Here is a 27,390-nt window from a genome sequence, read left to right on the forward strand (position 1 = left end):
GATTTGCCTTTGTGGCCAATACAAACTTGTTTACTGGCAAACAGAAAACATGTCTGATCTCTAGTAAGCAAGTGCTAGGATATAACAGCGAATTTTGCTGCCAAGTGTTTGAATTCATCTTAACCTAAAGGTAGTTATATCTAGGGAAGAAAAGATCTAGCATAGAACACACTTCACTCTAATTAGATTTCTTTCCCCAGTATTTGCCCACCCATTATCTTTTATTTCCCAAAGTACTATTTTAGTCACCACAGAACAGAAATAGGTGACTAAGGATGAAAGGAAATATTACTTTAAATTCAAGAAGGAAGTACAGGCTAACACCAAAAGCCCTCATGTCCCAGGTAGGCTGGCATGGACCTCTATGCATATCTATATTATTACACAGAACGTTACTAACTTCTCAATATCCTCCTCTAGAGAGTAAGATCTTCAGAAAAAAATAAATTGGGACATTTCTTTCTTGATCTAAATAATTCAGTGTCCAGCATCGTGCTTAACCCAGAGTGCTCAATAAATGTTTATATTATAGATTTTACTAAATAAACCTTTGCAATCACCAAGAAAGCGTCAATGGAGTATTTGTCTTCTCTAGAAATAATAGCAAAAATTTTTGCCATATTGCATTAAAGGCTTAATTTTATTGTTACCTCTAGATGAATTTCAGATATGGAACTTTTCATATAATGACAATATCCTACCAAAATGTTAGCTATTTTGTTCCTTTCATAACAAAAATGTTTGTGAGAGAAACAGGGAAAATAAAATACAGGCCAGGTCCATAATAGTACTTTTATATCACACTCAGGTAAGTACCTTTATATATACTCATGTGTAAGTGTTTTGGAGTAGTCAGATGCTGCCATATACCACTTATCCCTACAGCTTCAACCCCACAGTTAAGAGTCAGATATGAGATAAGTCATAATAATTTGTAGTATAACCTTTTCAGATTCATTCTTTCTTTCCATGTTCCCAAGACTTCATATTTATATACACACATAGTTGGGCTTCCTAGGTATCTAAGTGATAAAGAATATGCCTGCCAATGCAGGACATGTGAGTTTGATCCCTGGATCAGGAAGAGTCCCTGGAAAAGGAAACGGCAACCCACTCCAGTATTCTTGCCAGGAGAAGCCCATGGGCAGAGGAACCTGGCCAGGCTACAGTGCACAGGATCACAAAAGTGTCAGACATGACTTGGCAACTAAACAAAAATACACACATATACACAGATGTATATATCCATATACATGTATGTGCTGTGCTATGTGCTGCGCTAAGTTGTTTCCGTCGTGTCTGACTCTTTTTGACCTGATGGATTGTAGCCTGCCAGGCTCCTCTGTCCATGGGATTCTCCAGGCATGGATATTGGAGTGGGTTGCTATGCCTTATGCCAGAGGACTGTCCCAACACAGGGATTAAGCCCACATCTCTTCATGTCTTTTGCATTTACAGGCAGGTTCGTTACTACTAGTGCCACTTGGGAATCTCATAAACAAACAAACATATATATGCACACAGATGTACCAGTTCAGTTCAGTTTAGTCCCCCAGTCATGTCAGACTCTTTGCGGCCCCATGAACTGCAGCACGCCAGGCCTCCCTGTCCATCACCAACTCCCGGAATCCACACAAATCCATGTCCATTGAGTCAGTGATGCCATCCAACCATCTCATCCTCCGTCGTCCTCTTCTCTTCCTGCCCTCAATCTTTCCCAGCATCAGGGTCTTTTCCAATGAGTCAGCTCTTTGCATCAGGTGGCCAAAGTATTGGAGTTTCAGCTTCAACCTCACTCCCTCCAGTGAACACCCAGGACTGACCTCCTTTAGGATGGGCCAGTTAGATCTCCTTGCAGTCCAAGGGACTCTCAAGAGTCTTCTCCAACACCACACTTCAAAAGCATCAATTGTTCAGCACTCAGCTTTCTTTATAGTCCAACTCTTACATCCACACATGAACACTGGAAAAACCATAGCCTTGACTAGACAGACCTTTGTTGGCAAAGTAATGTCTTTGCTTTTTAATATGCTGTCTAGGTTGGTCATAACTTTCCTTCCGAGGAGTAAGTGTCTTTTAATTTCATGGCTGCAATCACCATCTACAGTGATTTTGGAGCCCAGAAAAATAAAGTCAGCCACTATTTCCACTGTTTCCCCATCTATCTGCCATGAAGTGATGGGACCGGATGCCATGATCTTCGTTTTCTGAATGTTGAGCTTTAAGCCAACTTTTTTACTCTCTTCCACTTTCATCAAGAGGCTCTTTAGCTCTTCTTCAGTTTCTGCCGTAAGGGTGGCGTCATCTGCATATCTGAGGTTATTGATATTTCTCCCAGCAATCTTGATTCCCATGCTTCCTCTAGCCCAGCGTTTCTCATGATGTACTCTGCATAGAAGTTAAATAAGCAGGGTGACAATATACAGCCTTGATGTGCTCCTTTTTCTATTTGGAACCAGTCTGTTGTTCCATGTTTAGTTCTAACTGTTGCTTCCTGACCTGCATACAGATTTCTCAAAAGGCAGGTCAGGTGGTCTGATATGCCCATCTCTTTCAGAATTTTCCACAGTTTATTGTGACGCACACAAAGGCTTTGGCATAGTCAATAAAGCAGAAGTAGATGTTTTCCTGGAACTCTCTTGCTTTTTCGAAGATCCAGTGGATGTTGGCAATTTGATCTCTAGTTCCTCTGCCTTTTCTAAAACCAGCTTGAACATCTGGAATTTCACAGTTCACGTATTGCTGAAGCCTGGCTTGGAGAATTTTCAGCATTACTAGTGTATGAGATGAGTGCAATTATGCAGTAGTTTGAACATTCTTTAGCATTGCCTTTCTTTGTGATTGGAATGAAAACTGACCTTTTCCAGTCTTTTTGCCACTGCTGAGTTTTCCATATTTGCTGGCATATTGAGTGCAGCACTTTCACAGAGTCATCTTTCAGGATTTTGAAATAGCTCCAGTTGAGCTATATGGAATTCTATCATGTCCACTAGTTTTGTTTGTAGTAATGCTTCCTAAGGCCCTCTTGACTTCACATTCCAGGATGACTGGCTCTAGGGGAGTGATCACACCATCGTGATTATCTGGGTTGTGAAGATCTTTTTTGCACAGTTCTTCTGTGTGTTCTTGCCACCTCTTCTTAATATCTTCTGCTTCTGTTAGGTCCCTACCATGTGTGTTCGTGTGTGTGTGCACGTGTGTATGTATATGTATAGGACATTATCAGGTATTTAAAACAGCACCTTGAAAATAAATTTCAATTTGGGAAATATGTGTAAAGATTTCCCTTAAAGATTCATTTTTTGATCCAAAAATCCTATGTCCCATAACTTGTTCTATAGTTATTGAGAAATACAGTAAATATTGTATGCAATAGAAAAATCAATAAATATATTCAATAATTATCTATTTAATTAAATATAATATACTCACATTGTTAAAAATTATTAAATCCTTCCTAGAGATCACATTTGAAAAGAACATTAAATAATGCATTAAAGTACCCATAAGGTAATTTTAAGTGAAAAAAAGCAGGATATAAAACTGTTACACATATAATTGTGGTTTGATGCCCTAGGCACTATATATATTTTATTTTTTCCTACCTTTTACACTTTTTCTGTATTAAAAGGCATTTTATTTTTACGATCATAAAATTTAAGGAGCTGTTCAAGGAAGAGTCTCTAATAGTTAAAATCAGGAACCCGCTAATAGAATGGGATATAATAGGATTAAGTTTAATGTCTACATTTAGGAATAAATACCTGAGGGAATAAAAATTAATAAATAGTCATGATCTTAATGACACAAGATCAGTTTTAGGCAACAGTTTGCCTAAAAGACAAGACAACTGTAGTCTGTGAATTACTGTACTGTTTCTATTAGGAAAATTAAAAGTGAAAACTCCTCTACACTCTGACTTTAGTTGGGCCATATTTGAAGTGTAGAGTTTGCTTCCAAGAATCACATTTAAAGAGGATCAATAACCTATAAATTAGTGTGACCAGATTTACAAATGACTTCCAGGTGAACTATAAACTCCTTCAGAGTAGTAGCGCTAGAAGGCGCAACTGTTTGGGGTAAATATAAAGGCATAATTCTCAAGACTAGAACTGTAGCAAAATGGAACCCTTTTTTTTTTTTTTTTAACACTATGACCAAGTGGGATTTATTCCTGGAATTTGAGAATGGGTCAACAGACAAAAATTAATCAATGTGATAAGTCACCTTAATAGAATGAAGGAAAAAAATCATCTTAATTGATGTAATACAAGAATTTGACAAAATTCCACATTCTTTCATGATAAAAACACTTAACCAGAAATAGAAGGAAACTTACTATGATAAAAGGGAAAGATTGAGGGCAGGAGGAGAAAGGGGTGACAGAGGATGAGTTGGTTAGATGGCATCACTGACTCAATGGACATGAGTCTGAACAAACTCTGGGAGATAGTGAAGAACAGGGAAGCCTGGTGTGCTGCAATTCACGGAGTCGCAAAGAGCTGGATACGACTTAGTGACTGAACAATAACAACATGAAAAATCCATGGCTAACAACAAATCAGTGTGTGTGTGTGTGTGTGTGTGTGTGTGTGTGTGTGTGTGCGCGTGTGCACATATGTATGAATTATCTTGCATTCACAAAAGCTAATGGGAGACTATCTGAGTGGTCCCTTTGACAAGAACCCTGGTCCACAGATAACAGATTAGTTCCACCACCATGGTATCAAATCTGCAGAATCCTAGACTTGTAAGGAAAAACAAAATCTGGGTGTTTTCAGGATAAAGACACTTCCTTCATTATGAGGATTCCTTCCCCATTAATAAAACATGAAAAAAATATCAAAGAAAAGGAGTTGAGTCTGAATCACAGAACAGAACTACTTTTATAATGTAGCATGTTACAAGCCTCTCAAAGCAGATGTACATAGAAAGTTTGCCAAGTTATTTTATGATAATATAAAATATTTTTCTCAATTAAAAAGCTTGTGGCTATCAACCTAAGAAAATCCTGTTGGAATGTATGTGTTCAAACCTGTCTTCAGAACCTACTTAATATGTCGATAATTACTTATGAGTCTATTTAATGTCTGGTTTTGAATTGCTTTTTCTGTGATTCACAAAAATGTAGTACCAGTATGCCAGATGGCAATGCATAAGATGAGAATAATTTAATGCTTTTGCTTAGCAAAGTAGTGTAACTTGGCTTACTGTGAGAAGGAAAAGTATTTTTAGTATGTCAGGCTTCACATTTAAATGTAAGTATGTATGTATGGGTGTATGTGCATATACATAAACGCATAGTATAATCTATAAAGGAATTTTTCACATCTGTATCTTGTTTAGTTAGTGCATTTTGGGTATCCATTCACTCAACTTAATGGGCATGTACTTTGCAGTGAATTTTCTTTGTGATGTTTTTTTCTCATTGCAAAAAAGGGGTGAGAAGGTGGGTCTGATAAACAGGAATAAAAAGTACCTGCATTAAAACCCTTATTCAACAAATACAATATGACTGTTAACCAAAGCCAAGCTAGTCAACTCAGGAGGGCAAACATATTTCAATAGAAATAGTTGAATATTTGGAAATACATGGACTCCTATTTACTAAAAGACTGAAACCTCAGATTACACAGCACGGATATGCTAGGTAACTTTGAATTCATATAACAAACTATGAAATTTTGTTCCTAATCAGAAATGGACTCAAGGTAACAGATACATTTTTAATAAAATAAATGGAGACTATTTAAAAAGCTGGGCAAAAACAAGATTCCTAATAATCGTCTGTTCTTTGTTATTTCCTGCCACAGATTTTGGCCAACATGTTGTATTTATATAAACAGAAATCACCTGAAAGCAGTAAAATGTCTTCAGAGTATCCTGTACTTCCAATGTATAACCAGATTCCATTTCCTGATTTCTCATTTCACAAAAATAAAAATAATCTCAGAACATTATTTTCTCCTAAGTGCTTCTCCACAAAACTCACATCTTATCTCTGCAAAATCACTGATCTCATCTAAAATTATGAAACCTAAAGTTATCTTTCTATCACTGCATGCCAAACAAATTAACCTCTTCTCTTTTGTTCTCTTGTCTTTTCAACCGCCTTAACTTCTTGCTGCCAACTGGTGAACATCTGCTGCTCCAAGGCATACCAAATCATTTTACTTTCTTCTGGATCTCTCTTCTATTCATAGTCAAGTATTTTTTTAATTACTAAAAAACTCCTGATGCTTTTATTTATTAGGTAGACCTCAAAGGCATCTGTTATTTTCAGAGTCCCTTTGTCTTACAAAAGACAGCCTTTGCCATTTTGCCTGAAGCTAGTATGTCTTTCTTTGAAGTTTCCTGTAGTCAGGTCTCCTTCACTGAACCCTTCCTAACTCAACTTTCCCTTGTTTTTTATCTTAGATACATTGCTAGTCATCCTTGGATTCTCAACCAATAATGAGTAGCTAATAAACAAATTAATTTCCCAGTATTGATGTCAGGGTTGGTACAAGAACCAAAATAATTAATGTTAATATTTTTGACTTACTGAATTCATGGCTCTATACTAATTGGTACTGAATTGGGCTTAATCTATCAAAGGGAACCGAAAACAAAGATGAGGACATCCTACCCTCTTACAAGCCTCCGGGTCATACCTCTGTTACAAAATGCTAGAAGTAACAGGAGTGTACAACCTGCCTACTTAACTACCCCCTGAATCCCTAGGATTCTGGAGCTACAATAGAAAGAACAGGGATGCAGATCTCTATTTGGCACTTAAAGTCACAATGCCGTTCTCTCATCATCCTGTAAGTAATATATAAATGCTGTCTGCATCTGCAAAAGGACTCCTGCCTTCTGTACGCAATTCATTTATTTGAAAGGAAAACAATCTCACTCTTCACAGGTATGGTGACTGCCTCCTCTACAATTAATTAGGCTCTATTTGTTTACATAATATTAAGGAGTAATTCAGGCACTGATCTTTCAAGTTGCCAACAAAACACACATTGTTTTCAGTTTCTTAAAACATAATTAATCTGTAGACTTCTGTGCGAGGTTCACGCAATTGATTTTTTTCCTGCCCCCCCCTCCCCCCCTCCCGACTTTGTCACTTGACAGCTTGAAATTGGGCCTGGAAAAGCTCATTTGCATTCTGGCAGCAAGGCTGAGGAATAAACCAAGCAAACCTGTCTATTTGTGTACTTCAGTATATGACTCTGCTTGCTTCCATCAAGACTTATTTTCAGAATCGTGGCCAACAAAAGCATTAAACAAGTTTTCTCAGACATGAGTGATAAGCTGTAAAATGTATCTCTTTAAAGGAGGGTTTTTTTTTTTTTTTTTTCCCGGTGACACTTAGGGAATGCAGTAAAACAAAAGAAGCAAATCTCACTAGAAATTCAGTGCTACCTTGCCATTTGAACTCTTTTTCTTGTTTCCTGACACGTTAAGTACCTTCATTATAGTTTAGGATGTACCTGATTATAAGTTTAAAAGGTTACAGTTTTATTTCAAAAGAAATTATTTTTTAAAAATCAGTATTTCACACTGAACTTTAAAGACTACATTCTCAACCCAAGATTGTCATTTCACACATTGATCTCTTTGGGGATTTGATGCTGGTACCAGCTTCTTAGAATGAAAACATCTGAAGTCTATTTTTTTTAGTTACTAGTATTGTTTCAACATAATGTCTCCTGGATATTTTTTTTTTCTAATTTTTCCCCCAGTGAGAATACCTGGTGCATTTTTATTTAAATTATTTCTTCCCTAACTACTCCTTCTCCCAGGGGCCAAACATTTAGCCAAAACCAATTATTTTTCTGACTATAAACTCACATGTTTCATCAACAAAATGGAAATGTGTACACGTGTGTGTGTGTGAGAGAGAGAGACAAAGAGGAAAATATCTCTGTGCTACTGAAAAATACAAGTGAAAGAAAAAATCACTTTCCTGTGTTCGGTACGTAATGCTACAGTATTGTGTTAATGACAGAAATGGTGTTCTCAGTCATTTCAGTCAACACATTCTTCTTTTCACAACCTAATCTCCTTCATCTGAAAGAGAAATATATTTTTAGCTAACTCTCTGGGACCAAGTCATTGATTTATGAATATAAGGTGAAGGACTTCATGAATTTTTTCTTGACCTCCATCTGTCATTTCCTCAGTCATATCTATTTTAAGAAACATAAAACAAATTGTCCCAATGGGGCACATTATCACCTTGATATATCGCACAGGAAGAACTCCTTCTGCTTCTTATCACTCTTGGACAGAAAATTAGCTTTACACTATCCTAAGCTGATTTTCTCTATATCCTTTATTATTTTATACTGATGGTGATCTACATTACTCAAATGTGGATTCATTCTCAAATTGCTCACAAGAATTGGAGTAAGGAACTTCAAGTCTTTTTTTAGATAAGGACAAACAACCAGAAACAATTGTTCCTGCATCTGAGAATTTCTGGGAAATTCATCCACAAAAGCTACATGAGAGATCATTATGGTGACTGCTTACATTTCCTTTAAGCCGCATGAACTCACATTCTAACAACACTATCATTTCTTTGACAGACACTACATCTGTTAAGCCTCAGGCCTCATGCTACATAAGCATGAAAAGCAATCGCTTGCACTAATAATCATCAGGGAAATGTAAACAAAAGCTATGACATACTGCCTCACACCGATTAAGTCTACTATCAAAAAATCAGAAAATAACAAGTGTTGGTGAAGATGTGGAGAAACTGGGTACTGTTGGGAGTGCTGGGGGGTTGTAAAATGGTGCTGCCAGTATGGAAAATAGTACGGTGGTTCCTCAACAAATTAAAAATAAAATTACCATAGGATCCAGCAATTCCATTTCTGAGTATATATGTAAAATAATTGAAAGCACAGTCTCAGTGAGATATTTGTACACCCATGTTCATATCAGCATTATTCACAATAGCTAAAAATGTGGAAGCAACACAAATTTTCTTTGATAGAAGAGCAGATAAGCACATATGGTATATACATATGAGGGAGTATTAATAAGCCTTAAAGGGAAAACATTTAATACCACTGAGCTATGCACTTAAAAATGGTTAAGATGAGAAATTTAAGTTTGTGTATTTTGGCATAGTAAAAAAATACACAATCACTTAGTTTTTCAAAGTAATAGTTAAAAAGAAGCCAAAAAATTGAAATTTTGAGGGATATTTGGATGAAGCTCTATGCAGTCTCATTTTATAGCTGTTTGTAATTAAACATAGGACTTATATTCTTTTCCACACTTTGATACATTTTCTCACTTCCTCTTTCTTTCTCTCATACAAACACACATACAACACACTCTCTCTCTCACACACATGCACACATCCTATATACTACAAAGAAAGTCTGTATGGAAAGAACATATGAATATATAAGTAGTGACAATTTATTCTCTTGGTAGATGTGGAGTGGGCATAAGCCAATTCACTTTAAATGACCAAATTAGAAGCTGCTATGTGAATAGGGTCCATTTCAGGATAAGATATGGTTATCTTATTTTACAAGATACAGTTATACCTAACGGTATCTAACTTATAAGATACAGTTATATTTTAGGCAGACTGAAGATAATACAATCCATTTTGCTTGTAAGGTATTGTGAGTTTTCCTGTATGGTTGTGGAATCTCTGATAATATACTTCATAATGGGAAATTCACATGCAGAAATTTGGAGCTCTCCTTAAGTGTTGGTATTTTTACCTCTGCAAAAACACATGACAGCTGATGAAAGGGACTTGATTCAAATGAGGCTTATTAATAAAGGAGTAAGCAACCATGCTGCTGCTGCTGCTAAGTCGCTTCAGTTGTGTCCGACTCTATGTGGTTCCATAGTCGGCAGCCCACCAGGCTCCCCCGTCCCTGGGATTCTCCAGGCAAGAACACTAGAGTGGGTTGCCATTTCTTTCTCCAATGCATGCAAGTGAAAAGTGAAAGTGAAGTTGCTCAGTCATGTCCAATGCTTAGCGACCCCATGGACTGCAGCCTACCAGGCTCCTCCGCCCATGGGATTTTCCAGGCAAGAGTACTGGAGTGGTTGCCATTGCTTTCTCTGTAGTTTCACTAATAAAATCAAGATGTACAAATAATTATTTTGCTTGACTTTGATCACAGTTGAGCATTAGTCTTATTTTGACTCCTGCATTTTAAGAATATTGAAAAACTCAAGTTTCGTTAGAGGACAGTAATTTGGAAAATGAAACATCTAGAATCTAAATTTGGCTTCCCTGGTGGCTCAGATGATAAATAATTCACTGCAGTGTAGGAGACCTGGGTTCGATCCCTGGGTTCGGAAGATCCCCTGGAGAAGAGCATGGCAACCCACTCTGGTATTCTTGCCTGGAGAATCCCCATGGGCAGAGGAGCCTGCCAGGCTTCAGTCCATGGGTCACAAAGAGTGGGACTCGACTGAGCAACTAAGTATACACAGAATCCAAATTAGAAATGAGGAAGTATTATTAGTATGATAACTATTTAGCTAGGTTACATAGGAAAGTCACTATGTATCCTATAAAAGTATAGTTTTATACATCTGAGGTACTATCATAAGGGAGAGAAAGAACAGTCTCTTGTGTAGCTTTAGAAAGTAAAATTAGGTCAAAGGGGGTAGAGTTGCAATATGTGAGGTTTTATCTCATTTTAAAGAAAAGTTTAGCAACAATTATTGCTGTCCAACCACATGATGTGACCCTTTTGAAGTACTGTTCACCTTGTCACTGGGAGAATTCAAGTAGAATGTTCATCTGTGAGGAATCAAAGGGAATTCTGCATTGATAGAAGTTGGAAAGTGAGAGCATGGATCTATTTCTATCCCTAAGATTAAAAATTCAGGAAATCAGACAATTGGAAAACTTACAATTATCCCTTTGAAAAACTCTCAGTCTTAGAAATATATCTGGATGAGCCAATCTACTCATTCACTTAATATTAAAGAATAAAGAAGGTGATTTAAAGGACATTTAAACTTGTGATGATCATTAGAATGAGTCCATGCCATTTCATGAAGGAACTAAACCTAATCTTTAAGTAAGAGAAACAGGGCAGGACTGTTATTATGTTTTTCATGATGTTGAGTGCTAAAGTTAAAGCAAAAGTAATATTGACTTGGCTAGCTATGACATTAAAAGTATGAACAAAAAAGAAAAGAACAGACAAATTAGACCTCATTAAAATAAAACACAGTTCTTGTGCTTCTAAGAACTTCCAGAGAGTTAAAGGACAATTTAAAGAATGGGAGAAAATATTGTCAAATCATATCTGATTAAGGTCCAGTATCCAGAATATATAAAGAACTCTTATATCTCAACGACAAAAATATTATTAAATTTAAAATGGGTTAAGGACTAAAATTGATATTGGTACATAGAAAATATTCAGAGGCTCAATAAACATATGAAAAGATGTCAACATCATGAATTATTATGGAGTGCAAATCAGAACTATAATGAGATAACACTTCATACCAACTAGGATGGCTAGAATAAAAGAAAAGGAAAATAATGAGCATTGGTGAGGAAAGGTAGAAACTGGAACCCTTTTACATTGCTGACAGGAAAACAAAATGGTTCAGTGGTGGCAGAAATTTGTTGGTTCCTTAGAAAGTTAAAGATAGAATTACCACATGACCCGACAGTTCTACTTCTAGATATATGCTCAAAAGAATTGAAAACAGACATTCAAAAAATTACATATATATGCATAGTTATAGCAGCACCAAAAGGTAGAAATAGCCCCAGTGTCCACCAGTGGAGGAATAGACAGAATATATTATATACATATAATGGAATATTATTCAGCCATAAAAATGAATGAAGCACTGATATGTGCTACTAAATAGATGAAACTGCAACCATTCTATAACGTGAAACATCCATTATAGATAAATTCACAGAGATGGAACAAAGATTATAACTTGCCAGATGCTGGATAAAGAGGGAACTTTATGCAGAGTTTTACTCTGGAGTGAAGGAAATGTGTTGGAGTTAAATAGAGATTATGATCACATGACACTGTAACATTTAGCAGAACATTGTACCAAATGCTACTTAGTTGTTCATTTTTAAACAATTTTATGTTATGTGAACTTCACAAGAATAAATTATTTTAAAATTATTGTACTCTGGAGGGGATGTTAGTCCAACCTTTAAGTAACTAAAAGATTCAAGCATGGAGGGCCTCCTCACATTTGTATTGAGTTCAAAGATGCGGCACCTTGAGAAACCGGATGAAACTGGATGGATCTTGGAGAATGGCTGTAATCTGTGACAGACATAATCAAGTGGTAGGCCCATTTGTAGCTGCAGTGTTCAATGTGGTATTTTAATCAAATCAATTAATAAGGTCTCAGGTACAAGATGTACAGCCACTGATTTGCCAAATGTGTTCTTTTTCTATTCAAATTAGGAAACAAGATCAGAAACAGTTTGCATTCATGTGGGACAGACAACCATATTTATTTACAATTATGCCTCAGGACTATGTTAAGCCTCCTGCCTTCTGTCATAATACAGTCCTAAGAGATCTGGACCACCTGGACATCTCAACATCACACTGCTCTATTACACCAATGATATCATGCTGAGCTGGCAAGATAAGGAAGAAGCGACTCATGCTCTCTAGGCCTTGGTTGGATGCCCATCCCAGAGAAGAGAGGATAAAGCTTACCAAGATTCAGAGACTGGACACATAACTGCGATTTGCGGGATCTAGTATCAGAAAAGTGCCATGATGTTCCTTTCCAGGTAAAAAGCAAACTGTTGTACCTTGCATCTTCCACCATAGAGAAGGAAACACCGTATCTTGATAGACCCTCTTGGGTCCACAGGCAACACCATCACACCTAGGAATAGCTACTGGGAAGCATGAAAGACTGTAAGGTTCCCTGGAGTAGAAAAAGACGGTGGAGCAGGTCCAAGCCAGAGTGCCATCAGAACCACCACTTGGGATATGCAATCTAACAAACGCTATGGCATTGGAAGAACCATTGGTAGGAAAGGATGCACTGTGGTAGCTCTAGTGGGAGAGTTCCAGTGCAGGTGCCTGGCATTCTGGGGCCATGTGATCGATCATGGAGAGTTACCAGTCCTTTAAGAAATAACCGCTTTGACATAATACTGAGTCCTGTTAGAGTTGGAGCACTTGAATGTGGGACACAAAGTGACAGTGATTTTGGAATTTCCCATTAGGAGCTAGGTTCTGTCACCAGGTTCAGAGGTCAGAGAGAAAGGCCTAGCGGCTCCTTTCTATAATATAATAGATATGTACATCTGGGGATGAACCTGAGCAGGATCAGAGAGCAGAAGTTATATCCATGATACACAGACCAGACCCTGAACTACCTGTGGGGTTGCACCAGGGCTTCTCCTTCAGTTTGTACCTATGGCCACGTGGAGGTTTTCTCCAGCTGAAGAAGGAGGGAAGCCAGCCTTGGTTTATGACTAGTTCAGCTTGGTTTGTGGGTGCCAACAAAATGTGGGCAGCGACTGCAGACCCACATTCCTCATGGCCCTGGAAGATGGTTGAGAGTGATGATATTCCAAATGAGCTAAAATTATGAGCAGTTGCCTATTGTGCTGCAAGAGGTTATAAATGCATCCAACAGTGCAGGCTCTCACTTACCTAGACAGGTCTCTTGCTATCTCTGAATGTCTAAATTGTCAGTAGCAGAGACCAGCATTGAACATAGAGTATGGCACTGTCCCTTGAGGAAACCAATTGGCTATTTGGTGGCACATTGATCATACCAAATCCTTTTTATCTGAAAAGGCCATCTGTTCAACCTCTTATGGATAATAAATATATTCTAGGTATGTGTTCTCTTTTGTGCCCACACAGCCAAGCCAGCACCACTGTCTGGGGACTTACAACAACCTGATCCACAGATGTGACTTCACATACATCATCAGATCAGGGACTGACATGAAGCAAAGGCAGTGTAGGATGAGAAGGTACTGAAGTGGCCCCTGCCTATGAGAGTCGTGGGCTGTATCACACATCACACCATCAAGAGGCTTCTAGCCTCACAGAACACTATACCCCTGTGCTATGCTCAGTGGTGTCTGACTCTTTGTGGTCTCATGGACGGTAGCTTGTCAAACTTCTCTGTCCATGGAATTTTCCAGGCAAGAATACTAGAATGGGGTGCCATTCCCTACTCCAGAGGATCTTCCCAACCAAGGATTGAAACCATGTTCCTTGTGTCAGAGCATCGACAGGCAAATTCTTTACTATTAGCACCAGCTGGGAAGCCCCACAGAGGACCATATACTGTATTGTGCTGTTATTAGTAGCTCAGTCCTATCCGACTCTTTGCAACCCCATGGACTGTAGCCCGCCAGGCTCCTCTGTCCCTGGGGATTCTCCAGGCAAGAATACTTGAGTGAGTTGTCATGCCCTCCTCCAGGGGATCTTCCCAACCCAGGGACTGAACCCAGGTTTCCCACATTGCAGGTGGATTCTTTACCATTTGAGCCACAAGGGAAGCCCAAGAACACTTGAGTAGGTAGCCTATCCCTTCTCCAGAGGAACTTCCTGACCAGGAATCAAACCACGATCCCTGCATTGCAGGTGGATTCTTTACCAGCCGAGCTACTAGGGAATCCTCTATAGAACACCATGCTGCTGCTGCTAAGTCACTTCAGTCGTGTCCAACTCTGTGCGACCCCATAGATGGCAGCCCACCAGGCTCCCCCGTCCCTAGGATTCTCCAGGCAAGAACACTGGAGTGGGTTGCCATTTCCTTCTCCAATACATAAAAGTGAAAAGTGAAAGTGAAGTTGCTCAGTCATGTCTGACTCTTAGCAACCCCGTAGACTGCAGCCTACCAGGCTCCTCCATCCATGGGATTCTCCAGGCAAGAGTACTGGAGTGGGTTGCCATTGCCTTAGTTAATTTCTAAAAGCACAATTGAAATGCCAACTCAGAGCAAACACCTGGAAAGGAATAGGTGCCACTCTTCCTAACACAGTGCATTTATTTAAACAAGGATCTCTCTATAAGTTGCTCTGTCCCCAATAGGAAGTATGTATGTGTTCAGAAACCAAGGGGTTGGTGACCTGAGTGACCCTGTTTACCATCATTCCCAATGTTTCACTGGGGGATCTTATAGTTTTGTCCTCATGCTTCGAGGTTCTTCAGGGTTGAAGGTCCTTGTCCCTAAAGGGCTACAGTCTTGCTAAGGGACACTGCTAGGAATCCTACCAAAGTAAAAAGTTAGCCTGGACATATTGGACTCCTTGTTCCTAGCGGAAAAAATCTGACAAAGAGGGAGTCACTATATTAGCAGGGGTAATTGACCTTCCTCTATAGGATGAGCTAAGTCTCTTTTTTTGTGATATAGGGGCAAGGAGAAATACCTGTGAATCCAGAAGAAGTACCCATGGGCTTGGGCACCTCCCCATACTTGCTTGCTCTGTTGAGCTGTGCATGGTTATGTGCAGTCTCTCAGAACTGAAAAGAGAAGGACTGTCAGAATTTATGACCCTTCAGGAAGGAAGGTTTGGATCCCACCCCTAGGTGGGCCACCCATACCCTCTGAGAGGGTAGCTGAGGGCAAGGGGACTTAGAATGGGTCGTGGCGGATCAGTTAAGAGTCGGAGATCCTCCAAAGCAATGAGGTCTCCAGGTCATCCCATTAACTATCCTCTTCTGGGTTTCCCCTCAGAAACGAAGGCCATGGAAGGTGTGGAGAAACTGTTCCCAAGTCTGAGGAGAGAAGCTGGTCTTAAGAGCTCGGGGAAGAAGGATGTCTCTCACTGGCCTTTTCTCATAGAGCATAAATGACAAAGGGCCTCATCTGCTGAGCTCCAGGATCATCACTGAGTTATCCTGAGATCACACTCCCTTGGGCCACTTCCAGCCAGTGAACAGGGCAGCAGGGACACACTAAGAACTTCTGTATACTGATGTAGAATTTGTAAACAAATCAATAGCACCAGAGATTAGGGAAATCATCAGGCATTTATCAGAACAGGGAAGCAACTAGCAAGCATGAAAAAGTCTCAGGTAGCAAATAATCAGGACACTCAAGTAGAGAAAGCAGTTTGCTATTTTACACTGATCAGATTGATAGATAATAATGAGGTTCATGAGCAAGAGGAGGAGAGGGAGAAGTAGTGATGATGTGACAGTCTTGAAAGTCATTAAGTTGGTAAGGAAATGGGACTCATACATGTGGTTCTGTAAACTGATCTAGTTATTTGGAAGAGCAGTATGGCAAAATTTTGTAAAAAATTTAGATATCTAACTCCTAAAACCAAGTTCATCAGCCATGTTTCAGTTGAATGTAGCAAAAACAAAACTAGAGGTCAGAAGCATGAAGCAATTCAAGACAGGAGGGTAGGTGCATGACATGTTGTCAGAAAGGCCGAGGGAACAAGCCCTATGCAGGGACTTGGAGAATTCCATGGCAGCCCCTCTCTCTGGCTCACCTGAGATGCTGCTGACCCTGCCACAAAGAGAAGACTGGGACATCAGGATGGAGTACCACCGTATCGCCATTATCTCAGGGTCAGAAGATGTCACCCCCATTGTCAGCTCCCAGGCTATAACACAACAACAGTTCACAGGCCAAAGTGTGCCTTGTATCCGGGATCTGGACTGCGCTGCTGGAAAAAAAATAAAGAAATAAAACGCCTCTGCCCTTGCTTGTCAGCAGAACAGCCCAGCCTTCACCTCACTTTTTCCTTCCAAGTTTCCCTGTGAGAATCTGACTGGAAATCTAAATAAGTCTGCTAGGACAGATTGAAGGGACTTCTTAACTTTCTGGGTTTTGTGATTTGGTCAGGCAAATAAGGAGACATGTGAAATGGAAGCTGAGCACCAATCTGATAGATCCATCATATCTAGCAATTTCCCTTCTAAGCACACACACAGAACGCTCTTTCTCCAATTATCTGGCTAATTCTTTATTATGCCAGATATTTCCTGTAGGATGTTAACCATCCCTGGCCCCCTGGTATCAGTTGCCAGTTGTCCTCCAGACATTGATATGAACAAGCTGCATGGACACATTTCCAAATACACTCCAGGCAGAAAATATACCCATTACATATGAACCATTTCCTTGAGATGTTTTCAGAGTATTTGCCTGTGGCTATTCACAGGAGCCTTGGCAACTATCGTAGAGAAAAATAACAGCCTATATGATCAACAATAGCAGAACAAAATGGAGAGATACACTCATCTGTGCAACTTGCATCAGTTAAAATGCATGAGTCACCTCCGTGGTATTAAGAAGAACAATACTCAAGCAGATCATCTTTGATGGGGATAAACAAAACAAAACAAGTTGTAAAAGGGCTGCTACTATTGGGTCCAACACTTGACAAAAGTACAGATGGAGCTTCAGGATGTGTAGACAAAATCTGCCTCTTGAGTGAGTATGAGTCCTGTCTTTTGGGAATACAAAGGGCTCCCACTATTTAGTTCATTCTTTTGCATGTCTGTTGACATCAAATGATAAGTGATTACAAGGTGGCAGAGGCCATGATGACATCAGTCCACACAGAGGATGCTAATATTTGCATAGCAGACTGTGGTGATTTGATAAGGCTGTTTGAGGCCAAAGGTGACAACCCCAGGGACTGTGGCTGCCTGGAGTTTTAACCCAGCCTCCACAGGGGCTGAAAGGATCAATACTACAAGCAACTTTAACCCACTTGATGAGTTAACCTTTGGGAAGATCTGTATTAATAAGGATCAACAAACAATGTTCACATTGGCCTCACTGTTTATTCTGCCAAATCAGACTTTTCCTTAAAGGAGTTAGAGTTAGATTTTTGAGAATCATGTCATCGATACACTCAAATTAAATATAATGAAATGAAATGTACCCAGAAGAGGTAGCCTACAAGAGCAAATACCATGTCAAATCCATTTTGGCATTTCCATCTACTCCCTGAGTGCTAACCTCAGCACTTGGTACACCTAAATGCTTGTTAACTTAAGGGCTTCTGTTTTCATTGACACAGGTCCCAAGCTGACTGCCATTTAATCCCTTGATGGTAACCCTAGCCCTCATTATGCAATGAGGAAAAGGACAGAGAATTAAAAGTCTCTGATTACAGAGTATTCCCAAAGAATGATTTTGTCCTAAAAAGACTGTCTAGGGCCATCTGGTGAGCAAATACAAACTATCAGGCTGTCCTCAAATCTATGAAATTCTCTCCACATCCTGAAAACCACTCCAGTCTTAGCAATCACTAGAAACTAAATCAGATAGAGAGGAGGACACCAAGGAAGATTCACTTCTATAGTATGCTCAAAATCTTGGGTACATATTCTGCCAAGCCTGTTTCAGAACAACAAAAAGATGTTTTTAAAAGTAAAAAGGAAGATGAAAAAGAGAAGAGAGGGGGAGAGGATAGCGAGGAGGGGGAGGAGGAAGAGGAGGAGGGATAACTAGTATGGGGATGGGAAGGGTTCATCCACAATGCCAAGATCAACAACAGTTCCTTTTACAGCTCTTCAAGGAAATCAGAATTCCCATGTGGACCTAATGTCTCTCGCCCTTTCAGCCAATTCCAAGGTCTCAGAAATCTTTGGGAGAGCAAGTCCCCTTCTCTCTTTCTTGGAAGAAGGAATACCTCTTCCCTCTTCAGGATGTTTCGGAGTGGGTTTGCTTCCTATCGCATCCTCTACCTCACTTGCTCCCTCTGATCTTTTCTGATCCTTAAAGTGATGGAGAGATGGCAGGTGCGGCAGCGCACGTGTTGGCAGTCACACGCAGTTATCTCGTCCATCATGGCTTGATCCCTCCTTTTTTCCCCAAGCTCTATTTTAGTGTCTCCTGCTCATGAATCAAATGTTTTCTGCCTCTGAACCACATCATGCACCTGGCTGAAGCACTGCTTAGATTTCCTCTCTGGGGTATAGTTTGTGTGAAGCCCACTGAGTTGAAAGTCCTCCTGCATTTGCTCTTTCCGACACCTGGGAGGCAGAGCTGCCGCAGAGCGTTTTGTATTCTAGCCGCTAAATGCTGGAAAGTCAGATGGAGACAGAAAGTTCAAGGTCTGGCCACATTAAGCTTTGGTATCACAGGGCTGCATACTCCAACTGTCCTGTGTGAGGCAGGAACGCCTGCTTCAGAAACCTTTTACATTTGAGACATAAGAACACCCAAATCCTCTAAGTCTTCCATTGTATTCATTTACCAGCCCCAAATCATAAATGCTGTCACAAAAACCACTTGCTCTGAGGCACTGTCCAAATGAAAGGGCAGAGTTTTCTTATGTTTTCTGGGAGCCTGAGCATGGATTCATCTCACTTACTGGCACAGAAAAGTGAGAGATAAGGCCTGGGTTAGCATGTCCAGTTCATTGTTTTCCAAAGAGGCTACAGGGAATGATAACACCATGGGAATTTAGCTACGATACAGTAAAACATTTATCTTGGAATCCAAAACACAGAAACTCAAATAACAGGGTACTTCTCAAAGCCTCATAAAATGGTAATTATGGGACAGACAGCCTGCGAGAAAGAACCAAGGCTTTAGAATAGCATGGACTGGAAAAGTGGAGATCGATACAGGCTTGGCTACGTTCCAGCTGGAAGAACTTGGGGAATTCTCCTGCCTTCTCTGAGCTTAAGTTTCCATCTCAGCAACATGTGGTTGACACCATCTGACTTACCAGATTGTTGTGAAATTTATTAAATATCTGCTGTGTGTGTCTGAAAGTGAAGTGAAAGTGTTATTCTCTCAGTTGTGTCTGAGTCTTTGTGACCCCATTGACTGTAGCCAGCCAGCCTCCTCTGTCCATGGAATTCTCCAGGCAATAATACTGGAATGGGTTGCCATCCCCTTCTCCAGGGGATCTTCCTAAACCAGGTATTTAACCTGGGCCTCCTGCATTGAAGGCAGATTCTTTTCCATCTGAGCCACCAGGGAAGCCCTGTGTCCAGTTATGACTGAAGCACCATACATTTCTTAACGATATGCCTTACAAAAATCAAAGACAAGGATTTGTTCTGATGATGTAGTATTTGATATCGTGAAGCACTCAGTTCAGTTCAGTTGCTCAGTCGTGTCCAACTCTTTGCAACCCCATGAACTGCAGCATGCCAGGCCTCTCTGTCCATCACCAACTCCTGGAGTTTACCCGAAGTCATGTCCATCGATTTGGTGATGCCATCCAACCATCTCATCCTCTATCGTCCCCTTCTCCTCCTGCCTTCTATCTTTCCCAGCATCAGGGTCTTTTTAAATGAGTCAGCTCTCCGCATCAGGTGGCCAAAGTACTGGAGTTTCAGCTTCAGAATCAGTCCTTCCAATGAACACCCAGGACTGATCTCCTTTAGGATGGACTGGTTGAATCTCCTTGCAGTCCAAGGGACTCTAGAGTCTTCTCCAACACCACAGTTCAAAAACATCAGTTCTTCTATACTCAGCTTTCTTTATAGTGCAACTCTCACATCCATACAAGACTACTGGAAAAACCATAGCCTTGACTAGATGGACCTTTGTTGACAAAGTAATGTCTCTGCTTTTTAATATGCTGTCCTGAATCACTGCTGCTGCTGCTGCTGCTGCTAAGTTGCTTCAGTCGTGTCCAACTCTGTGTGACCCCATAAATGGCAGCCCACCAGCTCCTCTGTCCCTGGGGTTTTCCAGGCAAGAGTACTGGAGTGGGTTGCCATTGCCTTCTTCACTAGTAGAACTCAAAATCTTCTTGAAAACCAGATATTGGAAAATCTAGGTAGACCAGATGGGCTCCTGCTTATTTTATTTGTTCAGTTAATATAAATCTAACTATTCACCAGGCTCCCCTCACCTTGCTGAGAACAAGCAAAGTTGACCCTTGAACAAGATGAATTTAGAACTGCCTGGTCCACTTATGGCTTCTCTGCTGTCTCAGATGGTAAAGAATCTGCCTGAAATGCAGGTCTGATCCCTGGAGGAGGGGATGACAACCCACTCCAATATTCTTACCTGGAAAATCCCATTGACAGAGGAGCCTGGAGGGCTACAGTCCATGGGGTCTCAAAGAGTTAGACACAGACTAAAGCAACTTAAGAGGCACGCACAGGTCCACCCATAGGTCCCGTTTTCAATAAACACATGCAGTTCCACATATCTGCCATTGGTTGAATCTCTAGATATAGAATGGTAGGTATGGAGAGCCAACAATGGAACTGGAACATCCATGAATTTTGGTATCTAAGGAATCCTGGAACCACCTACCTGCAGATACCTAGGGATGGCTGTAGGGGATGATACAGTCCTCCCAGTTTATAGATTAATGCAAGACATGGAGAAATGTATGGCAAGATTTTTGGACAAACTTGAAAATCTCACCTGAAGGTTATATTTTAGTCATAATTATAATTCTGAGCATTGCTTATAGGAATTTATGAGTGTGATAATTTTTAAACCAAATACATAGATTTTTGAGATGATGTCAATACTTGAAAGAGAATTTGTTAGGATAATTAAAATTTACTGAAAAATTCTAGGAATGTAAAGAAAAATGAAACAGATTTTCTTTTCTATAATGATTGGGTAAATATAAGAACTTACCCCCTATGTGCCAAATTCTGAGATACAGCTCAGTTCTAGGCAATTAAAACACTTAAGGACCGAAGAGGAAAATTTGGAAACTCATTATTTTTTATTAGCAAAATGAAAGGGATATTTTATGACATTCTGAGGAGACTGCCCTAGCCTTAGGGGAAGCTTAAAGCTGCACGGGAAGCTTAAAGCTGCACAGGAAGCTTTAAAGCTCAGCCCCAGTCTCCAAGTAGTCAGAGGATCTTTTTGAGTCTTACCCTTAAGGTAAATATTTCAAAAGACTCAGCCCTCCTTACTTGATTCTCACAATCTCCCATTAGTGAGAGGCCATTTTCTCTGAGACTCTTTTGAACCATGCATTTTAAACTGCTAAATCTGCTCTGAAATTTTGACTCAGAAACCCATGCTTTCTATTCAGTTACTCTTTCCCAGGGGCCACTACTCCCAGATCAGTTGAAGTTTCTACAATTATTGATCCATCTCAGGAAAGGTTGATTTCAGAGCCACCTATCTGCCAATGCAAGTTCATGCAGAATCTTTATTAATTGCCCATGGGAGTGCCACTGAACCCTTTCGAGTTGTAAATTTCATGCTTACAAGGATCTCTTCCTTTTCCCTAATTTCACATGCCAGCTCACCAATCTCCACTTTCTTAGACCCAAGGCTGACAGCTTTGACTCTCTCCAGAGCTAAACCTGAACAGCATGAAATATATTCAATTCTTGTCTCAGTTTTCCTAACGTATTAAGTCTGTCACCCTCTTTTAGTGTGTGTCCAGTCAGTATAACTTAGGTCTCCCTTTCTAATTGTTTGGGCAATGTGTCCTCTAGTGTCTTTTATCTTTGGGTTGTTGAAGGAATGGAAAGTTTCAACCCTTATTATTATAAGGCTGAGATCTTGAGCAGTCTTACAATAACGGACAATGAAATTTGTGAGAACAGTCCAGAGTTGAACAATTTATATGAGACTAAAAATAGAGAATTTCATAGTATTTCTTTATCTGAGTGGAGAAATCACTATTAATAAAATTTATTTGTATGGATTATTCATAGTCTTAGTTAGACATTAGAAACATAAATAGAGATTATACTGTGGATTATACAACTGGCCTTGAAACCGTAAATGTAAACCCATTGGCTAGCTGAATAACCTTAGTATGAACCTTCTGCTCTTCATTTGTAAAATTGGGATAATTCCTTTCAACCCCATTTCAGTGTTGTGAGAATCAAATGAAAACACATTAAGAAGTGAATTGAAATGTGAGAATCATAACCAAATGGCAATTTAATACTACTAGATTCTGAAAATTTGTCATGATAAAAAGGGACTATATATTACCAGAAAAACACAATTTTCCTTTAGGAAAATCAGAGAGACTTGCAAGTTGTGGATGAGCAATAAAGATGCATTGAGTTGAAATCTGTGTCAGTGGTAAATAAATTCTAAAACATTTAATAACTGTACCATAAAAGTTCTTTAACCATTCACAGTCTCTCTATTTTTTACCTACAAAATTACAATAATATGAGTATGTATTATATAAAATGGTTGTAAGAATTAAGTGAACTAACACAGGGTTGACACAGTACTTGGCACAATAATGCCAAAATAATGGTTTTATACATACTAATTCAGTCCCAGGGAAGGGACCATATAACTTCTTTTAAAATACTACACTGAAGCAGTCCTAAGATGGTGGAGGAATAGGATGAAGAAAACACTTTCTACCCCACAATTCATCAAAAGAACACTTGAATGCTGAGCAAGTTCCACAAAACAACTTCTGAACATTGGCAGAGGACATCAGGCACCCCAAAAAACAGCCCATTGTCTTCAAAAGGAGGTAGGACAAAATATAAAAGATAAAGAGAGAGACAAAAGAGTTAGGGATAGATATCAGTCCCGGGAAGGGAGTCATAAAAGAGAAGTTTCCAAACACCAGGAAACCCTCTCACTGGCGGGTCTGTGGGGAGTTTTGGAATCTCAGAGGGCAATATAGCTCGGAGGAAAATGAATAAATAAATAAAACCCACAGATTACATGCCTAACGGCAGCTCCCAGCAGAAAAGTACCCCAGACACTCACATCCACCACCAGCAAGTGGGGGCTGAACGAGGAAGAGTGGGTTGCATTGCTTAGGGTAAGGACCAGGCCTGAATGCCCTGAGGGCAATGTAAGGGAGCTAATGTGAGATAGCAACTTATACTGTGGGATAGCCAGAGAGAGAGAGGGGGAAAAAAAAAGAGAGAGAGAGAACTATCCTGCAAAAGCCCTAACCTAAGGCACTGCTGGCCCGCCCACAGAACAAAGGATTGAGTGAATACCAGAAGAGAGCTAGCAGGCTGCAGACTTGCCCATCCCCCGCCAGAGGCAGGGGGCACGTGGGCATCAGCCAGAGCCGGAAAAGGGCAAACTTGGCCCCAGATATGGTATCCCCTACCAAACTGTGAACAGGCTTTGTTTCTAACCAAGACATCTTGGGATTCTGGACGGTTGACATCCACCGGGAGGGTCGCAGCCAGAGATCAGGTCCCTAGAAGAGACACACATGGCATACTGGAGACGGGCACTCCCGGGCCACCCAGGAATCCCAGCAGCTGGGACTGGGGAGGAGATAAGACGCAACTGCCGCCTGGGGAGAGTGCGCTCACAAGCACATGGTCACCTGAGCTTCTCAGGCTGGGGAAGGTCACAAAACACAGGCCCAACTGAGTCTGGGCCTTTGTGGAGTATCCAAGAACCTGAACCTGAGTGGCTTAGACCTGGGAAGTGCACGCAACCCAGGGCCCGCTCCCTGCAGAGCAACCTGGAGCCTGGGCAGTGTAGACTGGGAAAGCACACACTCCGTGAGTTGGGGAAAACCCAGTGTGGCCAAGACACTGGGAGCATTCCCCATGCACACTACTGATGTTTGTTTGCAGTGTTCCTCCCTCCCCACAGCACAACTGAACAAGTGAGCCTAAATAAGAGACAACTTTTACCCCCTTGTGTTAGGGCAGAAATTAGACATTGAAGAGACCTGCAAACAGAAGAAGCTAAATAGAGGGAACAGCTTTGGAAATGACAGGTGCAACAGATTAAAATCCCTGCAGTTAACACCGACTATGTTGAAAAGGGCCTATAGATCTTGAGAAGTATAAGCCAGAACAAGGAACTATCTGAAACTGAACTGACTCCACACTGCCCACAACAGCTCCAGAGAAACTACTAGATATATTTTTACTTTTATCATTTTTTAAGTCCTATATTACTCCTTTATTTTTCATTTTTAAAGCCTACTATTACCTTGCCCCCTCCCCCGCCAAAAGACCTTATTTTTAAAGCAAACTTCATATATATTTCTTATACTTTTTGTGATTTTGTTTGTTTTAATATTGTATTTTTGAGAGTCTAACCTCTACTCTAGATTTTTAAACTTTGCTTTATAGTATTTGTTATCAATTCTGTGCATTTAAGAATCCAATCTTCAGTACCCATTTTTACTTAGGAGTGTGATTACTGGCCTGATTATTCTCTCCTCCTTTCAACTCTCCCTTTTCTTCCCCAGGTCACCTCTATCTCCTCCCTCCCCTTTCTCATCTCTACCAAACTCTGTGAATCTCTGTGTGTGTTCTGGGCTGTGGAGAACACTTAATGAACAGAGTACTGCCTAGATCTATCTCTTCCCTTTTGATTCCCCCTTTTCTTCTCCTGCTAATCTCTAAATCCTTCCTCCATCTTCTCTTCTTTATGTAACTCTGTGAACCTCTCTGAGGGTTCCAGACTGTGGAAAGCACATAGGGAATTGATTATTGGCTAGATTGCTCTCTCCCCTTTTGATTCCTCCTCTTCTCCTCCTGGTCACCTCTATCTCTCTCCTCCCTCTTCTCTTCTCCATGTAACTCTGTGAACCTCTCTGGGTGTCCCTTACTGTGGAGAATCTTTTCACCATTAACCTAGAAGTTTTATCATCAGTGCTGTATGGATGGAGAAGTCTTGAGGCTATTGTAAGAATAAGACTGAAAACCAGAGGCAGGAGGCTTAAGCCCAAAACCTGAGAACACCAGAGAACTCCTGACTCCAGGGAACATTAATCAATAAGAGATCATCCAAAGTCTCCATACTACTACTACTAAGTCACTTCAGTCGTGTTTGACACTGTGCGACCCCATAGACAGCAACCCACCAGGCTCCCCCATCCCTGGGATTCTCCAGGCAAAAACACTGGAGTGGGTTGCCATTTCCTTCTCCAATGCATGAAAGTGAAAAGTGAACGGGAAGTTGCTCAGTCATGTCCAACCCCCAGCGACCCCATGGACTGCAGCCTTCCAGGCTCCTCTGTCCATGGGATTTTCCAGACAAGAGTACTGGAGTGGGGTGCCATTGCCTTCTCCATACTTACACTGAAACCAAGCACCACCCAAGAGCCAACAAGTTCCAGAGCAAGACATAGCATGCAAATTCTCCAGCAATGCAGGAGCATAGCCTTGAGCTTCAATATACAGGCTGCCCAAAGTCACACCAAACTCATACACATCTCAAAACTCATTACTAGACACTTCATTACACTCCAGAGAGAAGAAATCCAGCTCCACCCACCAGAACACAGACGCAAGCTGCCCTAACCAGGAAACCTTGACAAGTCACTTGTCTAACCCCACCGACAGTGAGGAACCTCCACAATAAAAAGGAACCACAAACTGCCAGAATATAGAAAGGCCACCCTAAACACAGCAATCTAAACAAGATGAAAAAGCAGAGAAATACTTAGCAGGTAAAGGAACATGAAAAATGCTCCAAACCAAACCAAAGAGGAAGAGATAGGGAGTCTACCTGAAAAAGAATTCAGAATAATGATAGTAAAAATGATTCAAAATCTTGAAAACAAAATGGAGTTACAGATAAACAGCCTGGAGACAAGCATTGAGTAGATGCAAGAAATGTTTCACAAGGACCTAGAAGAAATTTAAAAAGAGTCAATATATAAAGAGTAATGCAATAATGGAGGGAACCAACAGTAGAATAATGGAGGCAGAAGATAGGATAAGTGAGGTAGAAGATATAATGTTAGAAATAAATGAAGCAGAGAGGAAAAAAGAAAAAAATAATTAAAAGAAATGAGGACAACCTCAGGGACCTATGGGACAATGTGAAACACCCCAACATTCAAATCATAGGAGTCCCAGAAGAAGAAGACAAAAAGAAAGGCCATGAGAAAATACTGGAGGAGATAATAGTTGAAAACTTCCCTAAAATGGGAAAAGAAATAGTCACACAAGTCCAAGAAACCCAGAGAGTCCCAAACAGGATAAACCCAAGGCAAAATACCCCAAGACACATATTAATCCAATTAACAAAGATCAAACACAAAGAACAAATATTAAAAGCAACAAGGGAAAAAAAATAACACACAAGGGGATTCCCTTAAGGATAACATCTGATCTTTCAATAGAAACTCTTCAGGCCAGAAGGGAATGGCAGGACATACTTAAAGTGATGCAAGAGAAAAACCTACAACCCAGATTATTGTACCCAGCAAGGATCTCATTCAAATATGAAGGACAAATCAAAAGCTTTACAGACAAGCAAAAGAATTCAGCTCCACCAAACAAGCTCTTCAACAAATGCTAAAGGATCTTCTCTAGACAGGAAACACAGAAAGGGTGTATAAACTCGAACCCAAAACAACAAAGTAAATGGCAACGGGACCATACTTATCAATAATTACCTTAAATGTAAATGGGTTGAATGCCCCAACCAAAAGACAAAGACTGGCTGAATGGATACAAAAACAAAACTCCTATATATGCTGTCTACAAGAAACCCACCTCAAAATAAGGGACACATACAAACTGAAAGTAAAGGGCT

This window comes from Capricornis sumatraensis, chromosome 1 (assembly GCF_032405125.1).
Source record: "Capricornis sumatraensis isolate serow.1 chromosome 1, serow.2, whole genome shotgun sequence".
NCBI classification, from domain to species: domain Eukaryota; kingdom Metazoa; phylum Chordata; class Mammalia; order Artiodactyla; family Bovidae; genus Capricornis; species Capricornis sumatraensis.